Source organism: Parasteatoda tepidariorum, chromosome 8 (genome assembly GCF_043381705.1).
Source record: "Parasteatoda tepidariorum isolate YZ-2023 chromosome 8, CAS_Ptep_4.0, whole genome shotgun sequence".
NCBI classification, from domain to species: domain Eukaryota; kingdom Metazoa; phylum Arthropoda; class Arachnida; order Araneae; family Theridiidae; genus Parasteatoda; species Parasteatoda tepidariorum.
Window position 1 is genome coordinate 8,901,119 of NC_092211.1, and position 22,573 is coordinate 8,923,691.

Here is a 22,573-nt window from a genome sequence, read left to right on the forward strand (position 1 = left end):
AATTCGTTTACTAGCGGCAGAACAACACAAAATTCTAATTCAGCATAAATTATTGTTACTGCACCAGAAAAATCATACCAAATAATTTTCAAACATGAAACAAAAATATTTTTCGTACTGATAGATATTTAAAAGTCTTGTGTGTTTAGTTCAACAATAAAAAGCAGAGTAAAATTAATTTGAGCACACATGATAGAGAAAAAAGATTTTAAAAAAATAAGAAAATTCATAGGTTTATTACCATTACATATGTTTTTTTCTCGCTGTTAAATTCGCAAAATCTTCAATAATATCTGCAAATTGTAACCTACTTGTAATATCTCTCTCTATTGCCCAAAAGGGCTAAACTACTTAATTTATTATTTGAAAGAGTTGATCTCCACCGATTTTTTATTCTTTTCAATACAGAAAATGAACGTTCACTAGTGCAGTTATAAGTCCCTAGTGCATTTTCAAAAATAAGAAATTGGGCCCTTAATTTCAGTCGTTTGGGGCCCGAATTTTACAGGGGAAGCACTTGCTTCCTGTGCCTTTTCGGTAATCAGGCCCTGTACGAGGGCTGTTCTTTAAGTAAGGGGCGTTTTGTTGTGTACACTAATAGGTGACGCGTGCGTCGCAACAATTGCTTGCGTCGTGTCCTGGCATTCCTTGAGAACAACTGTACTCAGTTACAGCTGTGTAGGTACGGTCAGTTCTGTGTCTTTAAAATGTTCAAGTTTAACAAATCTCCCACCGCGTTTGAGGTACTGTCAGTGATGCGTTTTTAGTCGGCAAAAAACATGTCTGCTGCATACATTAACCGGCAGGATTTGCGAAGTTTACAAAGCTTCCTACTGGCATGCTGATAAGAAATTTTACTATTCCACAAAAATGACTCTCGCCACAGCAGAGTCCCTAGCGTTCTTGGACTCGTTTGGCTGGGAAGTTTGGACCGCCCCTCAATACAGCCCAGACCTTGCGCTAAGTGATTTTCATCTTTTCCTAAGTTTCAATCATCATTTTGGTGACAACCCATACAACGATGACGAAGACGTGAAAATGGTCGTGACCTCTTAGTCATCGGAGCAGGGGGCAAGTTACTATGAAGAGTGTATTCTAAATCTAATTGTAAGGTATAATAAAGGTTTCAGCAAATTGGGCAATTATTTAAAAAAGAGAGAGAGAGAGAGAGTTTGCTTTATGAAAATTTTCTTTCGTTTGGTTTTTATTTTCAAACGGTCTTTACTTAAAAAACAGCCCTCGTACATTCTGAAGGCCGACTTCACAATTATTTAGTTACTTAGAAATACTAATTTAGTTTTCCGATGAGACTGACAATTTTGATACTGATACTGAGAAAATATTACTTAAGGACATCAAGATATGTGTGTGGGTATCTTTTACCCTACCCATAGCATACATTGACCAGAGGTTAAATTGCTGACGGATGCAAACGAATTGGCAGGTGAAGAATTGAGCGAATTGCTGACGGTTGCAAACAAATTAGCAGGTGATGAATTGAGTGAATTGCTGTCAGGTCAAACGAATTGGCAGATGATTAATTCAGCGAATGGACAACAGCTAAAAAATTATTCCCTTCCAATATATATTCTGTGTTTTTTTTAATAGTATTAAATTTCGATTTTTTTTTTAAAATTTAAATCTATTGGTTATTTAACTTTATTTTCAGGTGAAAATGTTTATTACAGCTCCGGCTAAATCCTGAATAAAATCATTGCAGTCTCCTGTTACAATGAACTCTGGATACAGTGAGCACTCAGTTGTAGTGAGTTCCGTCCGGGCTCACTTCAGCATTATTAATTCATTACATTATTAATCAACATTAATAACAATGAGCATTATAATAACATTAATAAAGAATCAACATTATTAAATCATTATGAAATTCATTTTAGTGGTTCCGTTCGAAATATCAACGTTATTTCATAGCTAAGAAATTAATGCCACGTTTATAATGGACTCAATGTTGCAGGCATTTAAATAGATGTCAAAAATTTTTTTAACCCATACTATAAGTTCGTAGTAATAATGACTTAATAAAAAATGAAGAAATCTATATCAGAAAGGAGTGTTTAAAATGAATAATTTCGCTGAAAAGAATAATGAATGCGAGTTTTTCAAAAAACAGGCACCTGGGAGACCAAATCGGTTGCACAATTGTTCCAACTTTCAAATGCAATTTTATAATAAAATAGCATGTAATAAAAACTAATATAATTCGAAAATAAAAAAATATAAAAATTTACAGAATTCCAAAGATGTTGAAAAATGGAGAAAAAAAACTGTCAAGAAATTCGTTATGGGTTGATAACTACTTCGTTAAATAAAGAATCTTTCGTTATATAAGGAATATTTCGTTGTTTCGAATAGAAATTTCGTTATAAAAAATGCTGCAAGGAAAGTCCCTCAGTGGGAGGGTGGGTGAATATGATGGGTATTTGAGGGGTGCTAAGGATTTTTATAGAATTCTTCACAAACTATAGTGGAAATTATTAAGAACGCACAAAAAATCATGAAAAAAATCTGGTTATTAGGAATTATTTACATTTCTAAGTCAGCATATATTTTTTATTAAAGCAGTTCTGTTAATAAAATTGTGTCTTAAATAAAAGCTTAAAGGAAAATACTGTAAAGGTTTTAGCGTTGGTTGACGTATTTTTCAGTGATGATTTTTTTCAACCTTTTACGAACGTCTGGAGTTTTAACGATTCCCTACGTGCTCCATTAACTCGGGTTTTTAAAGAATACCTATTGTTTCGAAATGGTAACAAATCTTCATGGAAACAAATTCATAAACATTCTCTATCAAAGTTAAATGTTTTGGTATGAATTTGAAATTTCAGTGCCCCTGTCACTGTTCTTTGATTTGCCTCTTTTCTTTTCAGCGTTTCGTAAAAAAAATAATAAGGTCAGAAATTTATTAAGCCAGAAATTTAAAACATTTAAACTTTCGACTTTTTTCCCCCACGTTTGATAAAGAAGTTTTGAATATATTTCAAAACTAATTTATTTGTTTAATGTATTTGTTTTCTACAGTGTTGTAACTAAGGTTTACTGTACGCGGGAACAAACTCAATTTTTATGCCCTCTTTCAAACTAAACTTTTAAAGATTTTAAGTTAAATATTACGCAAAAAGTGACCTTCACCTCACTTGGCATTGCATTTCTAAAATTTTATAATGAATAAGATTTTAAAACCTCAAATAATGTCTTTTTTTTTAAAAAAAAGAAAAGAAAAAAGAAAGTAAATTGATAGCTTTATAAGCAGCTTTCATATTATTTCTTCTTTAAATTTAAGAATGTATTAAGAAATTTTACACGCGTATTTTCGTAAAAATGAATATAAAAAAAAATAATATACGTAATAAAAATAATAAAATAAATAAAATATATATAAATAAAAATCCAATATAAATGCCATAGATAATCCATATATTTTAAATAACTTAAAGGCATGATTAAAGAAATGTTTCATAAAAATTTCATAAGATTCAAAATGAGACAAAAAAATTTTTTTACTTACAATTTATTTACTTTTTACTTATTTTATTATTTACTTATTTATTTATTTATTACCTTATTTATTTATTTATTATCTTAATTATTTATTTAATCCTTTATTTATTCCTTTATTTATTTATTATTTATTTACTTATTAAGTTATTTAAGTAAGAGGGCATCGAAAATTTTCTGAAGCAAAATGAGCGATTGTTCAAAAAAGGTTGGGAACATGTAATCTAAACTAAGTGATCTTATAATACTCGTTATTTTTAAAACAAATAAAAACAATCAATGCCGCTATAAGAAACTAAAAAAAAGAAATTAGAACTAAGCAAATTAAGTTAATTAACTCGCTAGTTGTAATAGTTTTAATAAAATAAATAATTTTCGAAATTACCATATCCATAACCATGGATTTAAAAAATATATAAATGAAAGTTTATTTTTTAAATTTTATGATGCTGGAATTAAATAGATATCTATAAAAAATTCTGATTCGCCCAAAGGACCAATAAGTTTTCTTTCCTTATTGCATTTATAAGTCTGCCGCTTCATTAACATTTTATTCGAAATCCATCTGCTATTTTGCTATCTCATTATTTGCTTTGTTGAATAACAAATCCAAAGTAACTGTTTGAAGTACTGTTAGAAAAGTACTGTTACAAAGTGGTAACTGTTTGAATTATGTTATATAAAGAATTCTTAATCCAAAATTCGATGCTTTATTTACATGAAATTTGAAGTTGAATATTATTTTGTGGGAGAAACGAAACAGAAGGAAAAAGGACCTCACTCAATGAAACTATAATAGAGAGTATAACATTTCTTCCTTTACGCATACACTGGTAGAAAAACTAGGTTAGTTGTCAACCACTTGCTTCTATTCACCTTCATCCGCAACGGGGGTGTAGCTCAGTGGTAGAGCGTTCGCTTTGCATGTGAAAGGCCCGGGGTTCGATCCCCCGCACCTCCACTTTTGTTAAAATATTCACATTATAGTGAATTTATTATTTTATAACTATGTATATCATTTTTAATTTTTTCCCCTTTCGCAATTTTTTTTTTTAATGTGCTACGACGTTTGGTTTGTGAATTAATTTTTTCTATATATATAACCCATTTTTGGTATAAAAAAAAGAAAAAAAACTGAAATAAATATTTTAATTAAATTTATAGATGTGAGAAATTTTTTTTTCAGACGAAATTTCCTGCACTTAAATGACCATACCTTCATAATATGCACTTCATATTAAACAAATTAAAGAGACATTTTCAGTTCTTGACTTTCTCAAGAAATAGTTAAGAGGTGCATGATCATTGAAGTTCAAAGCTTTGATATGTTTGAGGAACCAGCAGTAAATTATGAATGAAAATAATTGTTTTGAAACAGTTGAAAATATGGTGATAAATTTGTTACGTATGGATTACTTTGGTTATTGTATGATGTAAGCAATAATTGCATCATATTGTGTTAACTTAGATTAAGTGTTTACGGAAATACGGACATTTTAGCAAAAATAATTTTTTTTCATTGCGTATGAGTTATTTTTTTTTATTTTCTTTTTTTTACCATCACTTTCTAAATATTTCATAAAATTTAAAAATAGAACAATTTTTAATAACAAAATTACATTACAATTTGAGAACAATTCATTAAAAATTGCGCAAGATTTGTGCATTTAAAGCAATATCATTCAAACAGCACTTTTGCGAAAAAGAATTAAAAAATTTTTTCCTGTATTTTGTAGGGAATCATCTTTAGTAACTAATGAAAAAAGTCCGATTTGAGTATCTTAAAAAATTTAAAAAGTTTCTAGCAATTTTCTACGAAGTTTCTGTACAATTTCTTTTAAAGCTATGAAATGATAAGTGGTTTTTCACTAATGTTATTATGCAGTATTAAGCAAGATTTACTAAAACTAACATCAGCATCATGGGGGATCATCCATAAAAAGTATGCCTTTTTTCACATGTTTTCTTTTCTCACCCCCTCACATTTTGTTGACGGTCCATTATTGTAAGGTATTATAATTTGTTATTAAATTTTGCATAATGACGCAAAATGAAAGATGTTGAAAACTTATAACCGGATTTTGGTGACCTAAAAATTCTCAATTAATGCCCTTAAAAAGTGCAAAAAATGCCCTTACAATGCGAAAATTGCGCTAAAAGTGCCTTATGACATGACTTAANCATCATGGGGGATCATCAATAAAAAGTATGCCTTTTTTCACATGTTTTCTTTTCTCACCCCCTCACATTTTGTTGACGGTCAATTATTGTAAGTTATTATAATTTTTTATTAAATTTTGTTATAAATTTGTTATATATAATTTTATCGTTAAATTTGAAAATTCTCAGAATTTACAAAAAATTCTTGAAAAAATGCTTGAAACTTTTTAAATTTTCAAGATATTCAAATCGTTCATTAGTTACTGAATACGATTCATTACAAAACTATAGAGGGGGATTAATGATTTCCGCGCCTGCGCAGTATGAAAGAACTACTTTAAATGCTGATATAACGCGCAATTTTCAACTTATTTTCTCTTTTTTTCAAATTTTTAAATGATAATGTATTTGTTAAAAAATGTCTTAACATTTTTTTTATTTTATTTTATTGCATTGAATATTTATAAAGCTATAGCCAAATAACCTTCGGCAAAAAAATTTGTGTCTATTACAAAAATGTCTATCACTAGAATTTCAGCTAGGAGTACAAAATTTTATGTAATTATTGCATGCGATAAACAAAGTATTCGAAGTTGCTATATTTTCTGATCTAGGGTGTTCAGAAACACTTGTTTTCATTTGTAATTTATTGCGGATCCCTCTGACAACTTTATACTTTATTAATAAGAATGAAAAATAGCAAGATCTAAACAACTCTAAAGGGATCAATATACCCATATTTATATTTGAAGTTGGGTATTTGAGGAATTTAAATGTCAAAAACTGAAACTGGCTCTTCAGTTAGTGCGATTCTCATCTTTTCAAATTAAACTGAAATAAGATTATTTTTATTTATTTTTTAATACAATAAATTTTTAAGCATGAAAAAAATTGTTACAAATAATACAGTTTCTCAATATTGTTAACACTAATCGCTTTTTTACTGCAATAAAACCGATATCAATAATTAGTATTTATACTGCCAAATAGAAATACTAAAAAAAAGGAAATAAAAAGAAAGCACGCATCTATGAAATAAAAAAATTTCAATAAAAAAAACAATAAAAAATAAAGCAAAAAATAGCATAAAAAAATCACCCATCAAAAACAAATACTAATATTAATACAAATGTCGGTTTAATTCAATTTTGCTTTTTTGATAAAAGATATTACAAATTACATTGTTTCAGTCCTAAGTCTGAATCTAATCATAATCAGCCCATAATCTTTCTAAATCAATACATTTTCTTCTTTAATTTTCACTTATTTTCTCCTTTTATTATTTTTATTGAATATCCGATTCACTGTACTTGAATAATCCCCAAATATTTCATCAATAAATTTTTGTTTTCTTTTTATACCTTTGTATGATCCATGCCACTTATAATAACCATTTTATTTATAAATCTATTATTGTAATCTCATTTTAATAGCAGAGCGAATGTAATCACGTGGATTATAATGAAGGATTGTAATGAATAACAATAAATATGAGGGCTAAATTTTTTTTTTTTTTTTAATATTGAAGAGGGATCCGCAATGGCTCAGGGAATAGAGCGTTCGCCTTCGAATGATATGAATCGGGTTCGAATCCCAGCGATGACTGAATGATACGAATTCCACACCCGGCTCGCACCGACCACAGCGCTGACGTAAAATATCCTCAGTGGTAGACGGATCACGGGTTAGAATCCCTTCGCCATCAGTCTCGTGGGTGATTTTCGTGGTTTTCTTCGCCATGTAACGCAAATGCGGGTTTGTTCCATCAAAAAATCCTCGACTGAGGTAAATTTATCCCAATACTTATTCTAGGAGTTTTCTTGTCTTCTAGATTAGGTTCAAAATTTCGAGTTACAGAGTTGAACATTAGCAGTCGTAAGCCTAAAAAATTAAGTCGGCTGTTCAACGATGATTATAAATTATGAAGAGGGTCCTAGTTGCTAGTTGTAAATAAAGATGCGGCAACGTAGTTTTTAAGTCACAGAACATCGGGCATGCGCAAACAGGATATCGTAGTACACCGAGGAGAAATAATAGTTACAAATAATAGAATATGTTTCTGGTATGTTAAGTCAATTCCAATTTAAAAATTTTTCGTGTCAGTTCAGTCTAAGTTATTTCCATTAAAATCCTGTGCTTTATGAATAAAAAAATAAAAACATTTTTCCTTTTTTTCCCCTCATCATTTTTTTTTTTCATGATTGTTTTTATAATAAAAAGACAATAAATGTTATATAGTTTTTATTTAGAAAAGTTTTTCTCATAGACTTGTTCGGAATTTTAACAATATAAATAGGGGAAAAATTTTGTAATTTTATGTAGAACCATTCTTTTAAACTTAAATCTCTTAAGTGAAAGAAAAAGTATTGCAACTTAATATAATTGCCTAACAAGCCCGTTGTCATTTGTTTCAAAAATAGTTGGCGTGTCACTGAAGTAGACAAAACAATCGGCACAAGGTCTCTTTCCACTGAAAATCTAATTAGTCAGCAAACGACATTCTCAAAGGCTGTTCCACACAAAATATTATCACCTTCACTCCTGGAAATTACTTAACATTGCCTCACAATTTCAATTCTTAACTGACTCAACAAACTAGCATAAGAGATAATAGAATAATGAATTTGTGTTCTCAAAATCTCAAAAACTTATTAAAATAATTTTTTGAAAAAAAATCTTATTTTATAAAGGTTTATCCATTTCTGAACTCAATCATATTTCCATAATTAATTGCAATGAGATTTAAAAATGAAAATATTTATTTCCAGCGTTTCATCCGTAAATGCAAGCTCTTTATTTATTTCATTTGTGAGAATTTGAATATGGCTGGATAAATGATAAAATGCTGGATAGTTAATAATCAATCAAAATAAATAGTAATACGCAAAAATTACTGTTTAAAAAATATATTTTTGTAACAAACTTTGTTTAGTATACTGAAAAGCAGCAGAATTTGAAAAATATTTAATAAAAAAAGATATTGTTTGTTTCGTTTTAGGCGATTTTATGAGAATATTATAACTTGGTATATTTAAGAACATAGTTTTTAATTATTTGTTACTTTTTTATTTAACAAAAATAAATTATGTAAGTTTTAAAAGTTTAAAAAAAAATGGTATCTTAATGCAGCAGACGTTTTCTAGCTATAGCAGTTTCATTTATTTTACTACATATTGCCGTACAATAGTTGAATCAGCGTAAGCAACAAAAAATTCAAAATTTTGGTTTTCACAAATTTAACATTTTAGTACGATGAGCTACTTATTGCGAAATTGTTTTTCAAAATTAAAATTAGCTTTAAAAGTTTTTTCTGAAATTCTATTGTGTGAAATTACCTTTGCGTTTGGAATCTACTTATCTCGAAATCTATCGCGAAGCGTTTACGTTGTTTTTTTTAATTGCACGATGAATAAAAAATTTTTTGAAACTAGAAAATAGTATTAAAATTTAATGCATTTATAAATTACATCTTTTATATAAATAACTTTTTTTATATAAATGAGTAGCAAATGAGAAGAAATAGAATTTCTTAGAATATTTGCATATTTATTAAATGTTTGCAATCAAAGTTAAAAATTATAGAGTAGAAAGATTTTACAATCTTTATTATATTAACGCAAGTAGAGTTTTCATTTCTAGTGGAATTGAATTAAAACCTAATCATTATGTTACGATGTCAACTAATTTTCTATTTCTTTTAAATTTTTATTTCATTTTTGGTTACCATAAAAACTTATTGTTTTTAGCAACTTTTGATTTTCTAGTTAATTGATTTTCGCTATGTTGAGAATATATAGTAACAGTGCTAAAAATTATTCTTTAGAAAATTTAATTTGGAATTTTTTTAACTGAATTAATACAGATTTCGTTCAACAGATACAGTTGCCTATTCTATTGGGAAAATATTTAAACCATATTATTCTTCTTGGTTTCCATTGCAATTTCCACGACAAACTAGTATTTTAAATTATTGTTTATTTTTGATTACTCTATAACAGGGGTGGCGAACCTTTATACACCAACGTGCCGTTTTCTCTAAAAAATTGCTTAATGAGGTGATAGACGTGCCGTCAAATAATTTTGACTTCGTGATTATTGGGAAAATAGTACTAAAAACTATAACTCAAAACTCTTTATTTACATTGAAAAAAAAAATAAATTTTGCAATGTCTCAATTATACAAGTAATTCAACTTAAAGTAATATCAGTGTGACTTTTGTCGTTGCAGATTAGATGACCAATAACTTAGGTTCTAAGATGTTAGTTTAAGCAGGAATGATTTTTTTGCTAGTTATTTATTGTTAGCTTGTTTTTTACGGTTATTAATGGTTTTCTAATATTAATTTTTAATTTTTTTATTAGTAATTGTTTAATATTTTGTTTTTTTTGTGAATTTTAATTTAATTGTTTCATAGTGTAATAACATTTGTGTAATAACAATTGTGATCGGTGGAGTGCTCAAAATATTGTGTCGCGTGCCATAAATGGCACGCTTGCCATTGGTTCGCCATCCCTGCTCTATAAGAATTTGTTAAATGTTTTCACAAAAGACATCATTCAAAAATAGTGCTCAATAGTCTTAAAAATTATTTTAACTGCACATTTTACATAAAATAAATGAAATTAATAAAAATAAATGCTATTTATAAAAATCTAAATATAGTTAATTTACGGTTTAATGAATATAAAGTGCTATGGCATTATGCTTATCATATCTATGAGAAAAACTGTTGACATTACAAAATAAATTAAAATTGTATAGTACAACAGTTGGAGATAGCTTTAACAAATGCACAGTGCGCAAAAAAGGAAGAAATTGAACACCCTGAATAATTTTTAATCTTATGATCAGGGTTTCACCAAAGAATATAGAGGGTGAAAATTCTTTGACGTTCTTCAGCTTTCACATTCTAAGGCTGAATCTTCAGGGTTCAAAAGTCATACCTTTACTGGCGATATTTTTAATTCCGAAATTAGACTCAAAAAAGTACTTTCTCTGAATAAACATGCCTTTTTTCCCGACTGATTCGGATTATTCGAACATCTAATATATGGAGGTGGGTAGTCGCAATCTCGGCAACATGGATGCTGACCCTGAAAATATGGGGAGTCGGGGTTTAAAGCTGGAAAATAGGGTAACAATAGTTTGGTTAGGAAAGCGGTTCCATGCACGAAACTAATTTTGAATAACTATTTATTGTTTAATTACAGTCGAAAAATTTTGCATTAGTAAGATAGTAAGTTTTAACGGCATAGATTAAATTTGAGTGAAATCGGTTGAACAGTTTCAGAGTAAACAAAGTTTAATTAAGTCGTATTTTTAATAATTGTTTTCATAAGAGCTATTCGACCGATTCGTTGGGGATCATATTTCCAAGATGGCGGCTATTTTGAGAGTAAAAAAAAATGCATGTTTTTCTAGAGGTCAGTTTGTGTGTTTGATTTCATAAATTAAAATATCGTTTACACTAATTAATCAGCATATTTAAGGGGAGCCACCTCTAACAATTAAAATTGCGTCTTGTTCCGGTAAAATCCGATAATTTGATTAAAAGTTATTAAACGTGTTTTGTTTGTTCATTTTTGTCTGTTTTTTTTTTTTTCGTTAGTTATCCCTGTTTTTTCCGTAACGTATATCTAATATACATCTTTATTTTATTTTATATCCGTATTTGAACAGCCGACCCAATTTTGGGTTTACGACTACTAATGTTCAACTCTGGAACCTTGTAATTTTGAACCCAATCCAGAAGACAAGGGAACTCTTGGATCAATACCCCCCAGAGGTATTGATTTGTTATGGGAAAATGGAGGACGTTACGACTCGACACATTTAACGTGCATCAGACACTAGTTACTACACGGGGAATCTTCGGCCAGCGGGGGTCGAACCCACGAACTGTTGGACATAGGCCCAGTGTCCTACCAAACAGGCTATCCCGGCCTTCTTATATGCATTTAAGACATAATAAAAAATACCGTCAAATAAGATATAAATAAATAATTCAAGGAAAATTACTGATATAAAATTTTAAGCTGATGGCCGCTGATGCTTTCAGAGCCTATAAGGATCCTATCATGTGATTTTCCTGGCCAATAAGAGGATGGCACCGCCAACGCTGAAGAACAATTTTATACCATTATCTTTTGATGTTCTAAACAGAAATATTCAATTTGTGACTAAATATTATCTTAGAAATAAGTTATTCTTTTTCTAATCTAGTTAGTATGGTAATTATGTAGTTATCTTAAAACTATGGGCATCAAAAACATTACTCAGGAAAACAAACATTCATTACTTAGCAAAACAAAATAATATTTTATCCCCATCGGTTTAATTCATCATTATAGTTAAAGGAGAGAGGGTTGTTTCTGTATTATTTAATTAAGTATTCATCGCAATCCTTTTTTTAATGGCGTCATTTGTGGAAGTCCTGCATAATGTAACATGACAACTTCTCTAGACCATAATAACTTATAAAAACATTTCTAGTTCGAAAAGGAAAGCTCATTTGTCAAGATTAGTTTTTTTTTCACTATCAAATAGTCTATTCCCTGTTGAATAGAACCGAAAGTAGTGAATATATCATTGAGCATTGTAATAAAATAATGTTTTTGCTTAATATCATTTTTTTCAAACTTGCTTCAATAAATGTTCAACAAAAAAAATTACTCAACAAAACTTCATTATTCAAGTTACATCATAGGTGAAAGGTCGATAAGCTTTTTATTTAAGACACGGACCGAAATGAGTTTAAGAAAATGAACACATTTCAAATTGAGACTTTCCAATGTTCAACCCAGTTTGAACAACTAAACGAGGAATTTTCTACTTATCTGTCCTTTCTTTTTTTATTGATGTTGTCATCGGAAATTAAGGCAGAGTGGGTGCGATCGTTCTTCTTTCCCAGTGGAGCCATCTATGGCGAAGAATTCGACTTCTGCCACACCCATACGTCACACCCGTTTTATAGGGTGGACCCATTCACACATCCACAGATCGCAGTTTTGATCTGAACCACAGAATGATCAATCTCCAATTCAATACCCCAGAGGTATAATTTGTTATGGGAACATGGAGGACTTTGTGACCCGACTAATTTAACGTGCACCAGTCACCATTCACTACATCAGCCGGCAGGATTCGAACTCCTATTCTCACGAACATGAGTCCAGCGCCCTGCCAACCAGGCTATCTCGGCCCTTTTCACTTTTTATTAAACACTTAGAATAATCATTACGAGGCCAAGTCCTTGACTTCAGGGTTGGGGTGGTGGCTGGGTAAATTAAAAATGCAATTTTTCAGACATCTTTCTTATTCATAACACTAAACGAAAAAGTGATTCTTATAAATATTTGAACGTAGTCAATTTAAAACTACTATATTATAAATTTATAGGACCCGAGATAATCTTACAAAAAGAACAGTTTAGTTTTAATATCTTCGTAAAAAAAGACTAATTTAAACTAATTAATTATGTGATTTAGGCAAATTTATCACATCACATAGTGAATTAATTTGGTTACATTAATTTTTTCTTAGAAAAAAATGCTAGAGAAGTTTGAAAAAAAGGAATCAAATCAAACGCAATGCCTATTTTCTTAATTATTATTTCTTAAACACATATTTCGAGCTGTGTCCATTTTCCTAAACACGCGTTTTGAACTATGTCTAGAAAAAAAAAAGTTCGCTGACGGAATGTTCTAATGTCAACATTTGTAGAAATAAAATGCAATATAAAGGTCATCAAGTATTTCTGGTAAACGACTATCCGAAGTTTTCTCAGAGTTTTCTGTGGGTTGCAGCAACAATGACGCTCAGTGAACGCCGAGAACACCATCCTTTTTTTTTAAATAAATATTGTACGAATTGTTCTATAACTTTATGTCTGACTAGCTGAATATCCGTTCTTCGCACTGAGTAAAAAGAAATAAATAATCAATAAATCGGCATTAATCAAAAGAAGAAAAAAATACATGCACCGAATTGAAAGTCAAATACCGACAAGTAATAAAACTTAAATAATTCCAAATGTTATTTATGATTCTTTGTTGCCCTTCCCAGTGACTTTGCGTGATTACATTAAATAAAACAAGGTTTTCAGAAGGTCATTCCATCAAAATAAAGATCAACTGAAATCGAGCAATAGTAATATATGGCATAAAACTATTTGCTCGAGACCAACTTATGATAGTCAAAACACACAACAACTCAGCAATTTTCATCATTACTTATCAATTACCATCTATTTATCTGTATTAGGTACCTTGGTACTTATATATAGTACGTATTAAAACGAACCCAAAAGACCAGCGAAGTCCTGTATCAAGCATTGCGGTTGAGAGGAAAAATAATTAAGCTTTTGTAAGCAGTTAAGATATAAATAATTTGTGAGGTCACTTTAAATTTAATTAATCGCATAAAAACAAGCTGAGCATAAAAATCACTTTACCTATATATGTATATATATAAAATTACAACCACAAAGAATCAGTTCCTTTGAAATACATAGTTACATAAATTCAAGAGTATAAAAAAGTTTTACAAAAATGTACAATGTAGAAATTTTTAAACGTATCCCGAAAGTTTTTTTTCTAACCAAATTAAACTAGAGCAAGTTTTTATCAATAAAGTATNTATTAAAAAAATATATATATATATATATAAAATTACAACCACAGAGAATCAGTTCCTTTGAAATACATAGTTAAATAAATTCAAGAGTATAAAAAAGTTTTTCAAAAATGTACAATGTAGAAATTCTTAAACGTATCCCGAAAGTTTTTTTTTCTAACCAAATTAAACTAGAGCAAGTTTTTATCAATAAAGTATTCTTGAAGTCTTTAGTTTTTAAATAAATTATGGAGAGAAAAAATCAGTCGGATGAATAAAATTTTTTAGATGCTTAAAATTTTGGCACAAATAAATCTAAATAAAGAAATAAGAATTTCTTAGTTGCAATTCAGATATTTTATCAGGTTTCTGAAGCAATTTGAAAAATTATCATTTAAAATTTCCTTAGAAGATTTTCAAATGGATTTTGGTCTAGAAGATGATGATTGCATATCGCATGTCATGCTCCCCTAATTTATAAATTATAGACACATTAATTTTGCATACAGTAATTAATACTTACTTTCGTAATGTTCGTTTTATCTTCTTTCTTGAGCAATTAGAAGAGATGTTCAACATGCTCTTTGACAACATGACCTGACAGAAACGGTCGATGAATTTCCGTTTTTTCCATAAAGTAGTATTACTAAACAGGGCAAAGTTGTTTACTTGTTTCAGAATGGTAGAATGGTAGAAATCATGTAAATCTCGGTGCGCTGCCGCGAAGCGGCATTAACCGATTCATCTGTAGTAGTAATTCGATGATGAGGAGTAGTGAGGTGGAATGGAGATGGGGGGAAGAGGTGGTGCTTAGCACCAAAAATCGAGAGTGTATTTCGTGTTTTAGTACTACGTCATATCCCTAAGGAAAAAGGCAGTGATTGGGCTAAATTTAGTATTGTCGTCAATTAATTCAATATCTAGGAGTGAGTTAAAATTGCTGGTGGTACAGGTTTTTGCTTCATCGTAGAAATTTTACTTGTTTCAGCAGAAAGATAGCGTCATTTATATTGTGACGTCGAATTACTTATTTAGTTGTGGTTTCCAATTATATATTATTTAACTCAAGCGCACTCAACTGTAAATAAACAGGCGTATACTAAACCATATGGTCACCGTTGAATCCGACAAAGTTTACATAATTCGTCTTGAGAAAAAAGTCACTGCGCATGAGAGCTATTAATGTCGTAAACGACAAAAAAAGAGAAGACATTAACCGGTTTGAAAATTTGCAAAAACTCTCGAATCTTTGTATCAACGATGATAAGGGGACTCTAACCCGCAATCCATTTAAACCTGGGGATATTTTTTGTCAGCGAGTCAAATACGATATACGAATCGACCAGTAATTGCGGGTTTCTAACCTGGTGCACTACCCATCTCAGCTCATTCAGATTAATTTATCTATACAATTGCTGAAGTAATAGCCATCGCCGGGATTCGAGCCTGATTTACCTCTCATCTCAGCTTATTTAATATTTAGATTAATTTATGCCAGACTAGGAATTTCAAAGAACAAGGTTCGAGTAAGAAGAACGGTGAGTCAGAAATCACGAGTTCGAAAAACCACTGAAAGAGGGAGTTCGAACATTTAAAAATAATTTAAAGACAGAATTTGCATAGTATTAATTTTGTTGTTGTAGTAGTTCATTTACGTCGCACTAAAGCTTCACAATGGGCTATTGGCGACGGTCTGGGAAACATCCCTGAAGATGAACCGAAGACATGCCATCACAATTTTGATCCTCTGCTTCGGTAGCCCGGCGACCTGCACGCGAAGTCGAGCTTTTTACGGTAGAACAGTTTAACGAGGACCCATATCGCACACCCTCATTCCCTACGCAGACTGATCCAAGTGGTCACCCACCCGCACACTGACCGCAGGCGGTGATGCTTGACTTCGGAGTATTAATTTTGAGTGTTACGCTTTCTACCCTCATTATGCAAATGTTATTTTTTGATTGAATGATAAATATGTTTGTATATATGTATATAACAAATCAAGATTAGATTTGGTGATTTTCATGGTTGTATAGAATGAATTTAGTTACCTCATGTTATGGAGAGTAGAATACTCTCGGGGATTGTTTTCTTTTATGATGTTTAAGTTTAGTTATAATTTTTCTTGCTTAATAAATATTCTTGCTAGTTCAAAGATGACTTTGTCATTATGCTTGGTCCCGCAGTGGACTGATCATTAAGACACGGTTCCCAGCAGATCACCGAAATCAAGCATCACTGGCTACGGTCAGTGTGCGGGTGGGTGACCACTTGGATCAGTCTGCGTAGAGACCGAGGGTGCGCGGTATCGGTCCTCATTTAACTGTTCTACCGTAAAGTGCGCGACTTCGCGTGCAGGTCGTCGGGCTACCGAAGCGAGGGTGCCATCCCCTCTGCAGAGGATCAAAGTTGTGATGGCATGTCTTCGGATCATCCTCAGGGATGTTTCCCAGACCGTCGCCAATAGCCCGATGCGCAGTTCTAGTGCGACGTAAATGAAAAACAACAACAACAATCATTATGCTTGCTAAGTATTTTCCACAAGGCACTAAACTCTGCCAGCAATTTATAACATTACTGCGGAATCACACTATCATAGGGATTCGAACCTGTTTCAAATCGCATCTCTGCTTATTTAAAGCTTAGACTAATTTATATTATTGCTGTAGTAATATCATATTCGTTTACTTTAACAAGTCTGCTTTATGTATTAACCTAATACAATCTTTGTTTTACAATCTTCTTAGTAATCTTTGTTTTACCGATCCAATCCTGTTTCTAATTTTTTTAAAATTTGATAAGCAAGTCCATTAATTCATAAAACCTAGTGTGTCGATATTAACTTACCGTTCAATATTATCGTATCCATATGATTTTACCGTTTTTTAAACATCACAATTATTTCTAAACAAATAACGAGTGCAAACATTGAATCCATAATTATTTTATAACACTCTTGTTAGTAGAAACAAAACTTTTAATTTACTCTGCCACTGTATATTAGGGGAGACGAGAACCGTATTGTAACAAGTTATAACTATTTAACTAAGAGGCTCCGTCCCCATATCACTCTGCTCACCATCCCCCCTGGAAGCTTCTTGTTCATCTTTGTTTCTTCTTTCCCATTAAAAGTCAATATTTTCAACAACAACAAAAAAAAAGATTATTCTGTTAATATAAAACTATTTTTGTTTTTATGAAAGAAAAACTTTTTAATATGATAATCGTAACAGAATGAACTTGGATTAAAAAAAAATAATTAACTGCATTTGATAAAAATATTTAAACTTAGGAATGTGTGACGCAATAAGAAGTGATAAATGAGAAGTAATTTCAGTTATTAACGATAACCTTACATTGTAAAACAGTTCAAATTGGAGAGGTTTTTATCCTTCAAGAGCCTTTTATACATTTAAAAATTTTTAACCTCTTAATTTTTTATTTAATTTATTACCCATTGGCAAATTTCATGGCGTTCTCACTTTTCAACTACTATAATCAAAAATAATTGTAAACAGTGCGCATGCGTTGCTATGGCCACCGATGCTGTTTGATAATTTTTTTAGAATTCTTTCTTTTTTTTCCCCCTCACTTTTAGTTTGGTTATGCATTAAGTTGGGGTGAGTTTATTTTTGAGATATGGGATCAGAGAGATTCCATAAATACTTCTTGAGTTGTGAATAAAAGAGAATTTCATCATTTGAGCGATATTTTTGTTTCTATTGTTTTAAAGAATCAAAAATTCTAACCTACATGTTCAAACTGGATCATTTTCAATACAAATTCAGGTAAATATCTCACATAAAGAGGATCCAAACTGATTGACACGGTCTCAAAAGTTAGAGTTGAAGCAAGGAAAAAACATAGCCAAGGCCTAAATTTACCGAGGCTGAAAAAGCCAAAGAACGTAGACGGGAATATCTTAAGCGTTACACACAAACGAAAGGATTCCGTTCGCAAACGCAAGCACGAAGCCCGTCCCTCACCGAAGTAACAAAGTGATTGGGAAAATTGAACCCGGCCGAAGAGCGAATGGTGACTCTCGGAACCCCTTTCATGCAAATAAGAGAATTGGGAGTTGATCACCAGTTAGCGATAAAAGGACCCATTGTCAACGTACCCAATAACTTGCACAAGACCGTAGACTGTCATCCACGTAATATAAATGATTCATTCACTATTCACGTAAAATTGAAGAAAAAAACCTAGCTTTCAAATCATATTTCATGTATGAACTCGTGAATCCGAAACGGGTGTAGGATGCAGCTTAAAATCTCCATCAAACACCATTGTACAAATACGAAAATGTTAATATGGATTTCGATTGGCTGTTCAATGTCTATTCAGTCATCAAAAGAATTTACACAGAATGTGTCTGAGCTGCGTTTAAATATGTCTGCGAGATTGTGTACCGAGCAGTTCAGGATAAACAGTTAAAGATGTCCAAGATGAAAACACAATGAAAATTTTTTTTCCAAAAAAAATTAGACAACAAGCATTTTGCCAATGGGCGACCTGTGATCGCCTTGCGGTGGTCACAATTTTCTTCACTTTGTTGTGAATTCTATTTATTCATTTTTTTGTTACTTTTGACATGAAGCCGAACGGGAGCGTGTAAAATGAATAAAAATTTATAAAGCGAGGATCTTGATAAATAAAAATTTTTCTACTACAATGGATGCGTAAGAATGGGGAGTAAATTTTTTTTTCCTGTTGTGTGAGATTTTTGTACTGATCTGATGGTATATTTTCAATCTCGCTGATTACAAATATACAATCGATTTATGTTTACAAGCTACAGTCTTTATAAAATTTATATTCCTGTTAACTATTAATCCGTAAAATTCACTCGCTTGAATTGTCCTCACTTCTATGCTTCTGATGCGATACATTCATGTGTTTTTTGTCCTATGTGTTATTTTTAAAGGCGCACACAAGTGCATATCCATGTGTCACATTGAATGACAGAAAACAAGAGAATGTCGACTTTCACCGGCGAATGTCAGCAATCACATAATCGCTTTGGTGACTGTCCGAAATATTTGTTATATCCGATTTGAAATTAATTTATTAGTTGATATTATTATATTTATTCGTTATTTTAATATCTGCCGGTTAAAGGCATACCGGGCAATGGCACTGAACCTTAAAAGACAGTGATATGGGACATACCGAGAAAATGTATACCGGGCAGCGTCACTTAAACTAGACCTAGTATACATTTCGGACATTTACCAAAGCGACTATGTGACTGCCAACATTCACCGGAAGTCAAAAATCACCTATTTCGGCCATCCACAGTAACATATATAAACCTATACGTTCTCTATAAACTTTTTTATTCAGACAAAACTTTACACTAAACTAAAAATGTCATTTTCAATGAAATTTGTAGCTTTCGTAACAAAACTGATTTCAGAATTGAAATCCCCACATTCGAATAAATTAAGATCAAGTACTTGGATCAATGCAACAAAAAATTTCTTCCCCTTGTAATTATTATTTAAAGCAATAAACTAAATCACAAAAAATCTCACAAAATATAACAATAAGAGAACACCCATAACAGCGTCGGCGCTTACCATTTTTTAATAAAGTACTTTTGGGATATTATAAAAGCATATATGTAATTATATATAAAATTTTAAGTGCAATTTTGTTTATTTTACGAATTTGAAATCCAAGGTTATTGTTAGTTAATTATCATTATTTTCATGTTATAACTTCGTGTTTCATTTCCTTGAAACACAAAGTAATTATTTCCTCGTGAAATAACCTAGAATTAAATAATAAAGATTTCAATTTATACAAATTATTCATAACATGATATCTAATTATACCTTCAAGAGTCGTCAAAATCCTTCTCCATTTGAAATTATAAAACTAAGTAAAGGTTAAAAGTTTGCATAAAAAAGAATATAACTTAGTAAATTTTTTGATGGATTATAATTTCCATGTATTGATTGATATAATAAAGTTTCATAGGATTTCTTTTTTCTTTTTTTTTGATCATTCAAGGCTGTATTACTCAATTTACAGTGTCTGCAACAACCAGCAAAAATTACAATATAAGTACTCATTTCAATAAAACTTCACTTATTTGTACTTTAATAGAAATGTATTTTTAATGCTTTTAGAGGAGACGGAAATAGCTCAGAATTTTGGTTGCAAAAATTATCGTGCTGTTACATTTTATAAGGAAACGGTTAACATCAAAAATTTAAATGTAAAAACATTTTTCTTTTTAACATGTCCTTATTCCTTAAATAGGTCAGTTCTCGAGTCAATAAAAAAAAAGCTTATTAATGAATTTCGGAAATAATTAAAGGATAGGGGGTAAATAGAGAGATTTTACATAGCCCTTATCTTATGTTAAGCGTTACGTTATACCTTATTTTCTATACCTTTACTATAGTGTGATTTGTTGGGAAATATTCAGGTATATGCGATGTAGCTCAAATAGGGTTAGAGAGAACCGCAACGCTATGCAAAATCTCCCTAATATCTTGAGATTTTCGGCTTAGGTTTCGTATGAATATTTGAAGTTTGCCCTCCCCCTGTTTTTCTAATGCTTTGTTACCTTCTTTAACATTTTGAGAAGGAAGACGTCAGAAGGGAAAGGGTGGTAAATCGAATTCAAAGCTAAAACTAATCGTTTCCATAAAGATGTATAAGTCAAGAATTATACTCTTACGCACAAAATGCTCATAAAATCTCAGCTAAGCTATTGATTCGATTGCTATTGAGCTATTGATTTGTTTTTTTTTTTACTCTCATTCAATACAGCGTAAAAACAATTTACTTGAAATAAAAAACCATTTATTTAACTTGTCTTGGTAGAACAGACGTTCGCCTTCCAATGAGGTAAACCGGGTTCGATCTTGGCGATGGCTAGTCGTTGTGAATTCCGTATCCGGCAAGGACAGACCACAGTGCTGACGTGAAATATCCTTAGTGGTAGACGGATCATGGGTTAGAGTCCCCTTGCCGTCAGGCTAACCGTGAGAGGTTCTCTTGGTCTTCCTCTCCATGTAAAGCAAATGCAGTTCCATCAAAAAGTCCTCCACGAAGGCAAATTTCTGGGAGTTGAACATTAGTAGGCGTAAACCCAAAAAATAGGTAGGCTGTTGAATGACCCAATCCAGAAGACAAGGGAACTCCTGGATTAAGTATTGGTAGAAATTTACCTTCGTGGAGGACTTTTTGATGGAACTAACCTGCATTTGCGTTACATGGAGAGGAAGACCAAGGGAGTCTCCCACGGTTAGCCTGACGGCCAGGGGACTCTAACCCATGATCCGTCTACCATTGAGGATATCTTTAAGTCAGCACTGCGGTCGGTTCCAGGCGGGTACGAAATTCGTATTAGCCAACCATCACTGAGAATCGAACCCGGTTCAGAGCAGTGGAACGCGAACGATCTATCCCCCGAGCCACCACGGCTCGTATTTAACTACTTAGAGTATTTAACTATTACTTCGAAACAAAACAAAAAAAGAAAATGTACCCGAAATCTTACTGATTGGATCGATACGGTTAATCAGTCAGAATGCTGTAAAAGTTTAATTCTATAGCATCAAATCAGCTTTATGTCAGTTTTTAATAGTAATTTGATAATATTTTTTTAAATAGTGACTGGTTTCTTAGTCTATATAATAGAAAAGCTGTAGTTACAGTTCAAAATATTTTTTTTATTAGCTTAAAAAGTTATAGATTTATATCAAAGTACGCCAAAAAAGGAAATTAATACTAGGGGTTCAAACTTTCGACTGCTCTCTTATCAACACAATTAGGATCTCTTATCTATTCCAGATTGCGGCTATCCCCCGTAGTAGTTTAAGGATCAGGGATCCAAATCTGAGGAACAAAGGTTATGTTTAATTGCTCAATCAGAGAAATTGCATTGCGTGTGATTTATTTCGAGGGGAGATTTCCGTATCACGTGATCTGTTTCTAAATCTTCCACCCTCCGGGCGGCGAGAAACTTAAAAAAAAAAATTTAATCACAGAAAGGGACCAACTCGAAAGGTATAACTCACAGCCATCCCCCATGCAAAGATCTACATGCTTTTTTTTCTGTTTTTTTTTAACAAAAAATTCGCAAGTTTAAAATCTTTTTTGCACCTTAGCGATTGCAGTTGGAGCGACAGATCACGATGCGGAAATATCCCTGATTTCGTAATCTATAATATCATCTGCTCTCTGTTAAAAGACACGTCCTATTAAAAATTGTGCGTATATATAAACTTTTTTTTTGACCATACGAAATTTGTTTCCCTAATAATC

The 22,573-nt window shown here is 31.4% G+C and overlaps 1 protein-coding gene and 1 non-coding gene across 6 annotated transcripts in view; one reads left to right on the top strand and one right to left on the bottom strand.

Moving 5' to 3' along the window:
* The window catches only part of LOC107454192 (calpain-B), a 100,624-nt gene that overhangs the window by 73,204 nt on the left and 4,847 nt on the right, over positions 1 to 22,573 (bottom strand). The window lies entirely within an intron of this gene.
* Positions 4,403 to 4,474, top strand: TRNAA-UGC (transfer RNA alanine (anticodon UGC)). The gene has a single exon. It is a non-coding gene; the product is annotated as a tRNA-Ala (tRNA).